We start from the raw sequence: 14,392 nt of genomic DNA, 5'->3' as shown, positions 1-14,392 counted from the left end.
GTCCTTCGATCTTTTCTCATGAATTTGTTTACTTATCAGAATAACTCTACACAGAAAGAACTAATAACAGTCCATTTTATAGATGAGAAAACAGAAACATCCTATAGAGCAGGTAAATTGGCAGGGTTAGGATTTGAATATAGGAAACCTGGCTCTAGGAACTGTGGACTAAGTACTAGTCTAACTATCCAAATTCTGTTTGTAGGATAAAGACCCTGTCAGATGAAGCCCTTTAGGACTCTTTCATTAGCCACCCTAGCCCACACTGATATTCCTCCATCTGAATGCTTAATGTATTTAGTAGATAGAACAAGTTAGTCATTGTCAAAGCTTTCATTGTTTTATATCCTTGAGTCTTACATAAAACTTCTTTTGGCCATAATTATTGCATGGTGTTATAAAGAAACTGAAATATGGAGAGACCAAAGAAGAAAATAAAATATACCTAGAAATAACCACTATTCACAAATTATCTGACTTCCTAGTCTTATTTATGAATACTGTGCATATGTGCATAAGGGTGTAGAAGATGTACACATAATACATAATTATGATCATGCAATGTGTTTAGCTTTTCATCTTGCCTTTTCTAATTAATATTATAGTATGAGAATTTTCCTGTGTCATTAAATATTATTATCGGTTGTTAGAGGGAATGTGACAACTTAAATGCTTATTTAGTTTGTCTACATTGGTCGTAGTACTTCTAATTTTCAAGTGATTACACAACAGGTATTTCTATAGTGAAATATGTCAAAGGTTGTGACCTTAAAAAGACTCCTGCTACATATGAAAAATAACCTTTCAAATATAGCACTAATTTCTTTCTTTCTCTACTGTGGGAGATAAATGTTTCCCAACGTCGTTGCCTTCCAATATTTTGATATGTCTTTGCTAATGAGATAGATGGTTAAGGACAAAGGTCATAGTTTGAATTCCATCCAACCCAAAGGACTTCATAGTAGTAAGACTCAAAGTCTTTATATTTCATGAGCACTTATGTAATTGATTTTCAGTAGTGGATGAGGAGCTTTCTAGAATTTTAGGATGTAGAAGCTGTAGGAGATTGTGAAAATCGTTCACAATATCCCCATTACTTTTGAACTTTTTTGTATTGCTGGATTTGTAACCCAGGGCCTCACAATACTAGACAAATACTCTACCACTGAGTTGTTTGTATCTCAGTCCTCAGCTCTATGTTTTGAAGGTGAAGAAAGTGATACAGAGAGTTCTAGTAATTGTACAAATTCATATAGCTGATTAGGAATAGAACCTTATGTTTCTAGTGTTTAAACTCACTGATTTATATTGGGACACATTGCTTCTTATTTACTTGATATACCCACATACCTCTATCCATCTTCACTTATAGTGAAACTCAGCTGGGCATATTTGGAGGTACAGCTTATGACAATAGAACTAAAAAATGAATGTTGGGCTAAGGTAGACGGATTTTGATTGATCTCAGCTGGCAGTCCAGCTCTGTCACTATTTAAGATTCTTCTTTTCTCACTTTAGCACTAGCTAAAGTAGAGCTAAGATTACCAGGAAAGAGTGTGAAGATGGGGATCTGGAATATGGAATATGGCTTGCCCCTCACAGACAGAGGGCTCAGCCCCTGCAAGGGCTGTCCAGTGCTTGCGTGTATAGAATCCCCTGGGGTCCCCTGGGCTTAGGTGGCAGTCACAGTCTGCTGCTGAGAAAAGCTGTGGTGTCCAGCTAATTTATGGAGATGGTCTCAGCCTGACTTAGTCTTCCCTGGGACAGTTCTCAGAGCCTTCCTTTTCAAATGATCTCTCTCTCCAGGTTTGGAGGATGCAAATCTACACTGCCCTTTCTATGTTTCATACTTCCCCAAGGGGCACATGGCCCCCAGGAAGTTCTGTGTAGGATGGATTAATATTTTTGCTCGCCAGTGATGTGGAATGAAAGGTAAATGTCATGACTTGTGCTGATATTAAGATGATTAAGCCATGAAAGTGTAGCAATGTTGAGGCTTGAAACCACATGTTTAAATCCTGTCTCTCCTTTATTGCCAATAGGATTGACTAAAGTTACCAAGGTAAAATAACTTCCTTGTGCAGTCTCAGAATAACATACATTTTATCACCTGTCTTTAACCAAGAACAAAGATGTCATCAATTAAATAAATTTGGATAAAACATACCAATGAAGTATATAATCCAAAAGGAAACCTGCTTTGAAGACCTCTCACTTTGGAGAAAGATGACTACTGTGACACAGTTAATCCACTTGTGCATGAGAAGCTTAGAAAGTTACCTTTAGCCAGGCTTGGGTGCATAAATTTGTAAACCTAGCAGTGGGTCAGAAGGAATCTTGAGTTTGAGGCCAGCCTAGGCTACAAATTGAGAACCTGTCTCAAAGGAACAAAAGGAAAGGGCTGGGATGTAGCTCATTGGTAAAGTGCTCGCCTAGCAAGTGCAATGGGTTCGATCCCCAGTACAAAAAAAAAAAGACAAAAAAACAAAAAGAATAAAAGAAATGAGGGACAAGGTAACAAACAGTACAAGTAATGTATCCAATGCCTAACGTATGAAACTGTAACCTCTCTGTACATCAGTTTGATAATAAAAATTCGAAAAAAGAAAAGAATGAAAGAAAGACTATGCATCATTAGTAACTGCCATTTATTTTTGAATGATGTGATACAGTTGTTTGAAGATATGGAAATAATAGGTATGACTGGGCTTAAAATTTTGGCATAATAATCACTTATAAAATTAAAATGTTGGCTCATTCATTCATTAATTCACTCAGCTACTATCTCATAATTATGTGTCAGATTTTGACAATATAGCAATGAACAAATTGTAGATGTTGCCTTTATGGAATTTGTAGTGTTATGGGCAAAAAGACAACTTTTTCTGGGAATACTTTTGAGTGGTGGAAACTTACGAGCCAAGAACAGAAAGGTGAGAGTCTTAAAACTAAAGAAATATGACTGCCATAGTCACATCTGAAAATGCTATGTGGAAATGACTGAGCTTGATCGTTAGCATGGATAGTAAAGAAGGAAAATATTGAAAATTCATATATTTTTTAATACCTGTAAATATTCAAGTTTGATAACAGTCTTCATTGCAAAGACAAAAATGCTTTTTATTTGTTTATGCAGTGCTATTGATGGAACCCAGAATCTTACGCATGCTAGACATATATGCTACCTCTGGGCCGTACTCTAGCCATACTGCTCTGTTTTCGAGCCTAGACATTATTGCTATAGGTAGCGAGGCCTCAGGACACAGAGAATATTCAAGGTGTCAGGTTCCAGTCATTAAAAAACAGTCCCTTTGGTGCCTCTGCCATCCACTGTGTAGTAGATCCAGCCATTCGCTGCCTTACCACTTGTCCCTTAGTTTGAAAACTGTGTGTTTGTCGTTTCTCTGTGTTGGCAGTTCTGATTAGAGTGGATTATTTCTATTTCAGAAACCAAGAGGGAATCGTGTGACTTGATTTTGTGCAGTGGTGTCATTGACTGGCTCTGTCTTTGTTCCCTGAAGAGTTGTCATCAAGGACAGTGGGCTATCAGTCTTGTGCTGTGTGAGAGGTGACAGAAATGTCTGCAGACGCGGGTTCTTCCTGAAACAGTCCAGACACACCTCTCTGCTGCAGTGTGGAAGGGCAGCTCCAAGAGGAAGGCCACCTGTGGGGCAGGTCACAGGCTCCCAAGCAGCTAGGCTTCATCTGTAAGGTTGCTGAATTTTCCAGTGCTCGTTGAGTTTTCTTAGACAGTCTTTTCCCCTTTGGAATAAAATTTGTGGAGACTCAGGGTATACATATAATAAAAGCATTCAACTGACACCTGAGAGAAAGTTTTAATTCCCAGCATTTTAAATGTCTGCCACATTAAAATTAGTTCTTAGCGGGTGTGCCAGCTCTGGGACTGAGGGATTCTGATCCCTAGCCCGTGTTCTCTGTGCTGTACCAGGATGATTACTGCTTAGAAAGCATCAGAGAGGTATTAACAGATCAGCTTCTTTGCTAGAAACACACTTCCCTTTAAACAAAGCATAGCATTGGACACGTTTTTGTTTTTGTTTTTAACTTAAGAATAGCTTTTTTTTTTGTAAAGGGAAATGAGTAGCTGTTCTTGCAGAAGCAAAAATCCCTCCTTTTCTACCTTACTTCCTATCCTTTATGAGTCGATACTTGATAAAATCTTGGGAAAAGGTTCATTTTTTGATGCTGGGGATCAAATCTAGGGACTCATGCATGTGTCTGCCCTACCACTGAGCTGAAAAGGGTTTATTTATTTATTTATTGGAGGTCCTGGGGCTTGGACTAAGGGCCTGAGCACTGTGCCTGGATTCTTTTTGCTCAAGGCTAGCACTCTACTTACTTGAGCCACAGCGCCACTTCTGGCCTTTTCTGTTTATGTGGTGCTAAGGAATCAAACCCAGGACTTGATACATGGTAGGCATTCTACCGCTAAGCCACATTCTCGGCCTCAAGAGTTTATTTTTAAAAGAAGAAAGCAAGTGGCTGAATTAATTTATTTTTCCTGTGCTCTAGGTTGTTGGTATTTATTTTTAATTTAATTCAGTCACCTACTAGCTTAGCATGAAGGATAACTGCTTTGCAAATGCTTGCTTTGTCTCTAATACAGAAAAACCCTTTTTGAGTTAATTCTTAGGGTTGGTCTAGAAATCATAACTTTAAAGGACTGAATATTGGAAAATATCAGTTGAGTTTATTGAATCTGCCTCGGAGTGGTTTTTAGTTTGTCTAGACAAGGTAGTGATCTTTCCCAGTTTCAAAGCTGGTACTACTTTCTCAAATGGTTTTTCCCCAGTGTCTTCAATAACCATGGGAATATCGTACTCTCCATGTCCTCTAGAGAGGCAGATTCAGGCTGGGCATCTGAAGGCAGGCATTTGCTAGGTTTAGGTCTGCTCTCCTGAGTCTGTATCTGCCTGGGGCTTGTGCAGTGCCTGCTCATGGAGCCTCCAAGTCTCACCCACTGCCTGGGCTGGCCCTCAGAGTTGTCTGGAATGGAGAGAGGGGGTCATATCCGCCCCTACTCAAGGAGAGGGTGCAGTATTAGGCAAGTGGCTCTCTTCAGTAGAGAGCAGTTTCTGGCAATGGCTGTCAACCAGCCATTCTCCTTACAGCTGACAGTGAATCTTTCAGTTCCCAGGGGACTGAGAATACACTTAAGCATCTATTACAATGCTGTTAATTCTTGAAATACAGTAAAATGGGTAAAGGAAGGTGGAAAGAAGGTCATCAGATAATTTCTATGTGATAAATACAGTCTTAAGGTAGTTAGTTATACAAGATATAATCCATTGACAAATCTATCGAGAAAGAGAGAGAGAGAGAGGGAGGAAAAGGACAAAGAAGAGGAAAAGGAGGAAAGAGAGGAGAGGGAAGAGGAGGGGGAGGGAGATGAAGAAGGAGGAGGAGGACTAGGAACAAGGGGAGGGGAAGGAGGAGAAAATTTGGTATAGAACTCGAAAGAGAGAACTACTGTTCTTATACAATTATACAGTTTGCCCTATTGGTGATCTGATTTACTCTATCTAGTCTTAAATTCCAAACCCTGCTAAGTTACAAATCTTTTATTTGTATACAGAAAAATGTGCTTTGCATTTTAATTCTATAAAGAAAAGTCTGGAGCCATGCTGCATGGAGAATATGAACAACAATCTGAAAGAAATTTTATTAAACCAAGAGCCAAATTGCAGAATCGATTCATGGCAGGTGTATGTGTGGTATGTGTGTGGGGGGGGGATTTAGTGTGAGGATTAATGACCTTTCTTTTGGACTTAAAATATTATATTATCTTATATTTTATAAATAATTACAGAAAAGCACATATAGTTACACTTTTAAGTTGCTAATTTAAGTGCATACAGGAAGCAACAGAATATAAACAATGGCTCCTCACATTGTCAACCAGTATATGCCTTATCAAAGGAGAAATTTAAACATATTTTGAATCAACATTCTGATATAATGCATGACTTAAAGTGTGGGTGCACACACGCACATGTGCATATGTCCCTGTGTGTTCTGCTCTTAGAATAAGAACAATAATATATGAAATAGCGTTTAGTGGATTACTTTTCCTGGCAGGGTGTCTTATCTTTTTAGCATCTAAATTATTGGTAAAATTATTGATTGGGACTAAGAAAATAAGTTTTCCCTAATGCTACAGAAACTTTCCCCTCAGGGTTGTAATATCTACATTCCTTCAGTATGATTATCTGGCTACATATAGATACAATTAGATATAGACTTAGGAGAAAAATAGAGAAATTTTATTTTAGCTCTTAGCATTTTAGGATTACCTAAATGTAAATGTTTTACCTAAATGTAAATGTTTTATAATGGCATGTATTGTAGTAATTAAGAATGTATCTGGGGCTGGGGATATGGCCTAGTGGCAAGAGTGCCTGCTTCATATACATGAGGCCCTGGGTTTGATTCCCCAGCACCACATATACAGAAAATGGCCAGAAGTGGCGCTGTGACTCAAGTGGCAGAGTGCTAGCCTTGAGCAAACAGAAGCCAGGGACAGTGCTCAGGCCTTGAGTCCAAGCCCCAGGACTGGCAAAAAAAACAAAACAAAAAAAACCAAAACAAAACAAAAGAATGTATCACTCTTGAGCCAGGCAATGGTGGCTCACACCTGTAATCTTAGCTACTCAGGAGGGGCTGAGATCTGAAGATCATGGTTTGAAGCCACCCTGGGTAGATATTCTGTAAGATTCTTATCTCTAATCAACCAGCATGGAGCGGGAAGTAGAGGTGTGTGAAAAAGCTAGGCAAGAGCATGAGATGGAGTTCAAACCATTACCAGCACACACACATTCTCTCTCTCTCTCTCTCTCTCTCTCTCTCTCTCTCTCTCTCTCTCTCCAGCACAGACTTGAGGCACCTTTGGATAAATGATGATTAAAAATGAAAACTAGCATTGCTTTACACAATTCAGAAAGATCCTGAAAGTCACTAATTGTCACAAGACTACCAGTAATTTTTTTATGACTGACAGATTATGTCCTAGACATATAGCTAAATTTGATAATTTTCATATATTAGAATACGCTTCTTGAATTCTTCTGTCATGAGCACAATTAATCCTCATCATGAAATTTGCTTAACTGTTGAATTTATATGAGGCAAGCACTCTACCACTAGGCCATATTCCCAGCTCCTAACTGTTGAATTTATAAAACATAAAGCCCATTGCATCTTTTGAAATGAACTTTGGATTCTTTTTTTTTTTGCCAGTCCTGGGCCTTGGACTCAGGGTCTGAGCACTGTCCCTGGTTTCTTTTTGCTCAAGGCTAGCACTCTGCCACTTGAGCCACAGCGCCACTTCTGGCCATTTTCTATATATGTGGTGCTGAGGAATCGAACCCAGGGCTTCATGTATATAAGGCAGGCGCTCTTGCCACTAGGCCCCATTCCCAGCCCCGAACTTTAGATTCTTTATCCAATTGCACACCACCTAAAAATGTTTCTGTATTGTCATTATTTTTTTCCCAAATGCCACAAGTAGGAATACTGTCTACTAAGATAAAAGCTGAATTCTGAGGTCTTAGAAATGTAAGAAATTAGCACATTTCACATCACTATATGTAGAGAACTCTGAAGCTGAACTGTGAAACCTGGAAAAGGTTTGAGAGGTTGGAACGCCGCCTTGAAAGTACTGAGAACTGGCCATGGAAAGGGTTAAAACAGACAGCTCTGGAGAGGGCGAAGAGACTGGAATGCCATCCCTTCCTTAGTGCTGGAAGGGCTGAGAGCTAGACCTTAAAAGCTAGATGCAGTGGAATGCATGTTTGCATTTTTCCAGGGTCGAAGTCTTCTTTCTCACAACAGTAAGGGAGCCAGTTTTCCTCACAAACTGTTTTGTCTCTAATTGTAATAACAGTATAGATGCTTTGTTTTCTGCATGTACTCATGGTAACCTTCTCTGTACAAAACCTAATAAATAAGCCTGCTTGCAGGAACTTGGACTCCAAGAGCTGGTGAACCTTGGGTTTCTGCTACATCTCTCTCTATGTCTCTGTGTTTTTCTCTCTTTTTTTTTTTTGTGGGGGTGGGGGGGTAGTCCTGGGTGCTGTCCCTAGCCTTTTTGCTAGCACTGAGCTGCAGCTCCACTTCTGGTTTTCAGGTGGTTAATTGGAGATTAGAATCCCACATACTTTCTTGCCTGGGCTAGCTTTGAACCATGAACCTTTGTTTTATTTTGGTTGCCAGTCCTGGGGCATGGACTCAGGGCCTGAGCACTCTCCTTGGCTTCTTTTTGCTCAAGGCTAGCACTCTACCACTTGAGCCACAGTGCCACTTCCCGCTTTTTTCTATATATGTGATGCTGAGGAATCGAACCCAGGGCTTCATGTATACGAGGCGAGCACTTTACCACTAGGCCATGTTCCCAGCCCCACCATGAACCTCTGATCTCAGCCTCCTGAGTAGCTAGGATTGCAGGTGTGAGCCATCAGTGCCTGGCTCTTAATTACTCGGTAGCATATGCTGTGGCCTAGCAGGGTTGAAGGTTATTCCCATCCTGCTCATGGGAAGACATGCCTGTGCACCGGCAGACTTTCCCAGATGTGACACCATGCTCCCAGTTTTTAGTAGAAAATGTGATTTGCACATATAACACCAAAAAAAGTCCTTTGATATTCTACATTCCCACCAAGTTCCTATTTATTGTAAATGTTGAGTGAATTCAATACAATAAGGCTGGAAGGATTTTTTTTTCTCCCCAAAATTCATCTTCACATTACATAATGACTTGCTGTACTCTGCCCCTAATCCTACAGCCCTGGTCCCTATTCTCAGTTTGTTTTTTCCCCCCAATCTCCCTGAAAGTTGGATTGATTCTACAACACTGTGCTGATGGCCTTATGGCAAAAACAAGCAAGCAAGCAAACAAACAAATGGAGATCCTTCAGGTAGGTTGGACTGGAGGGAATCTCATATTTGTGTGGGGGAATCACGTTCTGATTTGCTTAGGCCACTTGCTTCCTGGTGCCCTGTTAGATTTGTGTTTGCACAAACATCAGATGGAGTTGCTTTCTGGGGAAGCCATTGATCTCCTGATCATGTGTCCAGACTGACTTCTGTCCTTCCTAGGCCATCCTCCCAGTCCTTCAGCCTCTGCTTCTTTCTAGCCATGTGGCCATCCACTTTCCTATAAGCTTCTGTTATTCATCTGTAAAGTGACAATAGCAGTCTCCGCCTCACTGAGTAGTTGTGTGAATACACACAGTGGACTGTGGTGCCTGGCGCAGAGCAAGTGCTCAGGGAGTAGCAGCCCTTCCCCCTGGTTGCCTGTGATCACTTGCTGGGACACCCCCTCCCCCAACCCCCAGCGGGTCATTCTTTGAGGCCCGGGACTAGATTTTACTCACGTGTCCCACACTGCACATCAACTGATGAGTAACAAAAGATGTGCTCCTTGTCCTGAAGGAGACCTATGTTTGGTTCTGAAAAAACGGAAGCAGTTCCCATGTAGGCCATAAGGAGATATGATTAGACTAATATTCAAAAAAGGTATGTGTAGACAGGTTTACGACTTGCATGTACCTGGGCAGAATGGCTAAGTCTGTAATCCTAGCTAGTACTTGGAGGCAGAAATCTGGAGGATTGTGGCTCAAGGTAAGCCTAGACAAAAAGTTTATGATAGTCTATTGCAACCATTGGCTGGCCATAATGGCATGTACCTGTCAGCTATGATGGAGTAAACAGGATTGTGGTCCAGTCTTCTTCCACCCCACTCCCCCCTATTAAAAAAAAAAAGCCCTTTATTCCAGCACTTTTTTAAAATCTTGGAAACTAAGTAAATAATTTTGCTAAAATTATACTGGATATGTTCTATTTCTACCTTGAATTTTATCTGCCTCAACTTTTCATGACAACTTGTTAGAACTGCCCATATGAGTGGAATGGATAGGACAATGTATTTCAGCTTATGCAGGTAGAATTAGATCTGAAAATGTTGGTTAAATGCTTCCAGTTCCTTTTGATACTTTTGCAGTCATTTACTATGTTATCATTATGCTGAGCAGATACTTTCATATTGCCTAGTTATAGGGAGTGCACATAGCTAATTTGAACATTTTTGCTTTTTAAAAACTTTCATTATATGGTTATTCTATTTAATGACTTTGAAAAGATTCTTTCTCCAGAGAGGGAGCCAAACTAGAATTAATTACTTTTTAATCACAGATTTCTGGATAGCATGTTCTGCTTTGTGGTTCTCCCCATAAACGCACAAGCTAGCTTTAGGAGAGGAATCACAGGGGTTTCTGTTCAGACAGTTACTTGTTTGATTCCTCCAGAGGCACTGACTCTTTGATCTTCTCCTTGAGTAGCTCTCTGATCTTTTATTCTGTGAGGTGTTTGCAACTCACTATGATGGATGTTTCACTGACCCTAGTAAATGGAAGAAAATTTTCTCCCAGCCTTGAAATGTATTTCTTTCCTTGTTCTTTCAAAAACACACTCTTCTTGGGTAAGAACATTTTAGAAGCATTTGGCATTAAGTCAACAGAATTGTGGCCTTTAATGGAATTTGAGGCACTCAGGAGTGGTTTGATTGGTAAGAAACCATTTTTTGTTTCTTTCTTCTCAACTATTCTCCTCTCACCCAATAATAAAAACAACGCTCTTCCTCTTCCTCCCCATCCTCTTATTTTTCTGAAACAAGAGTATCTGATTTCATTGAATTTTGCACTTTGGTTTTTGTTGTTCCTTTCTTTCCTTGAAGGGGGAGGAAAGACTCAGTGGTGTACAGGGAAATTAAATTATGAGGAAAATTGGAGTTAAACCCAACAGTGACTTGGGGACTGAATCTAAGAACTATGGTGATGTTGCAGAGAGTCTGATCCATGATTCAGAAACATATTAGTCATTTTGATAGATTGTTGATTTGACTAATTGCCCTAAAGCTTGCTGGCTGACTAAATTACTCAAGTCAACTAGTAATTTTGATCAAATCAGCAAGTAATTATAGGTTTGTGAGGGCAATAAATACAGAATACTGATTTTGTTAGACTGCAGATGTTATTGTGATATAATCAGGTAAAATTTACTTCTGGCAGTCCATTTACCTTTTTCTTATTCTGCAGCTTGCATTCATAGAACACATGACTGAAGAGATTATGGCAGTTTTTGAGAGAATCATTTTATTTGCTCAACAAACAATATCTAGTGATGTGAAGTATTCTCTGGTGCTAAATAAACACTCTTATATAATAGCCGTATCTTTGGAAGCTCTTCAAAACAACTGTGGTCAGAGTTAAAAATAAAAATTGTCTCTGTATTTCCCAAGAAAGAATCTAGAAATGAGCTGGAAGTTATTACTGCAAATTCTCCGTCAAGTTTTTTTTAAAGGGACATTAATATTAGCATGATCAGGAGTACCTAAAACTCAGAGGTTTACATTTGTTTGGATCTTAGCTTTTTAATCATTTTCATTTCCCTTACTTTTGAAAAAGTATTTCAGAGAGTATTATGTTTATAAATGAATTTCTAATTGGCAATGTTTATATGCTATATTTGTAGGTGTAAACTGAAAATATTTTAGAAACAGAGACTTGTTTACTTAATGGAAAAAATCTGTCTTTAATTTTACTTGGGTTGTCTCTTGGATGGCTTACCCGTATTTGATTCCTTTTATATATTCCTTTATAAAAACAGGAAATATAATTTACATAGAATTATGCCACATCTTGGTATATATGGAAACGAAGTCCCGTGTTGTGAAGTCATTTCATTCACTGCATAAGTCCTTGTCTCCCCTGCTTCTCATCCCTAAATCAGACATTAAGGTTCACTTACAAGGTTTAGGTCGAGTAATTTGTGCATTTGAAGACATACTTTTTTTCTTTAATAGACTGACCCACCTACTTAATGCTTTGTTGAATTCTCACCTCCTTCTTCATCTTAATGAGAAGTATGCTGGTTTCTAGCAAGTGCTCACTAAGGGACCTTAGTTGGTAATTTTGAGTATTTTCACGCCTTGCATTATGCACTAATGTCAGAATGTATTCCCCAGGGAAGTTGAAGTTCTCTTCTAATGTTAATTCTCTAGAGCATAGAATGGTGGTGGATTATTACGGATACATGTGTTAATATTATATAAAATTGTTTTTTTTTAAATAAAAGAAAGCAAAGTGCACAGGTTCTTCTTGCTTTCCTACCTTCTTCACAATGCCTTTGATTTGAAGTTAATAAGCTCCGGAGTGCAGGATGTTTTTGAGGGGGATGGAGAAACCCTCGCCTTCCCATGCTCATTGTTTTCCATGTGAAGCTTCAGCTCCAGGGAGAAATAGTATCTAGTGCAAAGTTTATCGGAAGCAAAACTTAACTTAGAACATTGTTTTTGATTTTTCTTTCCTTGCTTCCCCCCCCCCCCCCCGCTTTCCCCCTCCTCTATACAAAAGACACTGCATCATCTCCCTTTTTACAAGGCTGTATAGTGGGTGGGGAGGGCAGCACGGAGGCAACAAGCCATTCTTTCTGAGATAGAGGAGTTAGTTGCTTAATTTTATCTTTGACTTCAATCTCTTGGGAGAGCAGGGTAGGAAGCCTAAACTCTGAGCTCCCAAGCAGAAATTAGAGTCTCCTGTACTGTTTAATAGCAAATTACTCAGAGCTTTTTGTGACATTGCGCACATCTCTATGCACAGGGAGAGGGGTGTGCCTTCCTTGTTGAAGACCAGTGCTCCGCTCTGCAGGGACAAGCAACCTCTTGCTATCTCATCTTTCAGAGATTCTCAAAATGATGCCTGTAGTGAGACAGAATTTTCAAGAAACTTATCTACTGTTAATGAGTAGAATCTTTTAAAAGAGAAAATTAAACTTATTTATAAATATGCAATCTTTGGTTTTCAGTGTATATCTTGGTCTGAAAAAATAGGTTGTTTATAATTTATACAAAATAACCCCATAAGAAAAGCCAAATGAAATGGGTTGTGAAGTGTGGGAAGGCTAATTAAGTACAACCAGGGCTCAGGATGCTTGTTTTGGATATAACACTTCCTGTGGTGTTCTGTGTTTACTTAGACAGATTTTGTTTTTCCTTAAAAAGAGGTCCTAGAAAAAAAGTATCAAGAACCTTTGGTGACCATTAGAAATAGACCTGGGGGAAGGGGTCTCTAGGTTTCTCTGACCATAATTGTAGAAGCACAAATCTAGTCTGACAAAAAACTTTTCCAAAACAATAATTTTATAAATTTCTAGAGCGATGAACCCTATAGGCTAAAGGTAAATTACATAACTTTAATTCCATAAGTACTATTTCACGGTAGTATTAACATAATGGTTAAAAAGAGTGCTTTTTAAAAACAAGTCTACTGCACTTTTGAATGCCTTACCTTTTCCTGCTATGGGAGTTGTAGGGTTTGAACTTGGGGCCTGGGTGCCTCCCTGGGCTGTTTTGCTCAAGGCTAGTACCATTTCCTGTTTTCTGGTGGCTCATTGGAGATAAGAGTCTCACAGACTTTCCTGCTGGGGCTGGCTTTGAACTGCAATCTTCAGAGCTCAGGCTCCTGGGTAGCTAGGATTACATGAGTGAGCCAGGAGTACTTGGTACCATGTCCCTTTCCTTCGTATTTATTCCTTTGGATTGTGAAGTTCACCACTGTGATCCACTGTGTAATCACAGAGGCCCAGACGGCCCTCAGCCTTTGCCGATTCCACCAACTGTGGATTAAAATTCTCAAGAACATTGTACCCCTCTTCCCATGAGCAGTACAACATAGTGACCATTGACATAGCATTTCAGTGGTACCAGGTACCTTGAGTAATCTAGAGATGATGTACATTGTACAGGAGGATGTCGTTGAGGTGTCCACATATTTTGATCCCTTCAGGGGTCTTGGAACTAAACCCATAGTACATGAAGAGACAACTGGACTTGGTTTTCTTTTGTAGATTTTTACATTAAATACTTCTTAGACATTTATTGCGCACTATTATTGAGACAGATAGCATACTGTATTAGGGCAGTCTCTTATCCCACTCTCATCAGCCAACTCTAATCGTTGTGGGAGTGCTTTTCTTTTGCATTGAGACTAAGAGGAAACGTGGAGTAGCGTTAAATGGCTATGCTTTTAAGGTGGGCTTGGGCATTTTTTCCTTTTGTTTATGATATTCTTTTGCTTTTATTTTGCTAAATTAAAATGTTTTTTTTGGGGGGGGGGTCTATGTAGTACATACAAATGGCACAGAACTTAAAAAGTGAAAAGAGTGTACTAGAAAACGAAATCCCCTTTCTTCAGCCGTCTCCTGCCACCAAGGACTGCACCTTAAGAGTCCTGCCACCTTTGAGTTCCTGTTCCCTTTCGTGTTCATACAGATTGTTCCCTCCCAGCCCAGGTATGTGGGCGAGTACATGCTTTTTTGT

This window comes from Perognathus longimembris, chromosome 24 (genome assembly GCF_023159225.1).
Source record: "Perognathus longimembris pacificus isolate PPM17 chromosome 24, ASM2315922v1, whole genome shotgun sequence".
NCBI lineage: Eukaryota > Metazoa > Chordata > Mammalia > Rodentia > Heteromyidae > Perognathus > Perognathus longimembris.
The sequence above is the reverse complement of the archived record's forward strand: the minus strand, read 5'-3'. Positions refer to the sequence as shown.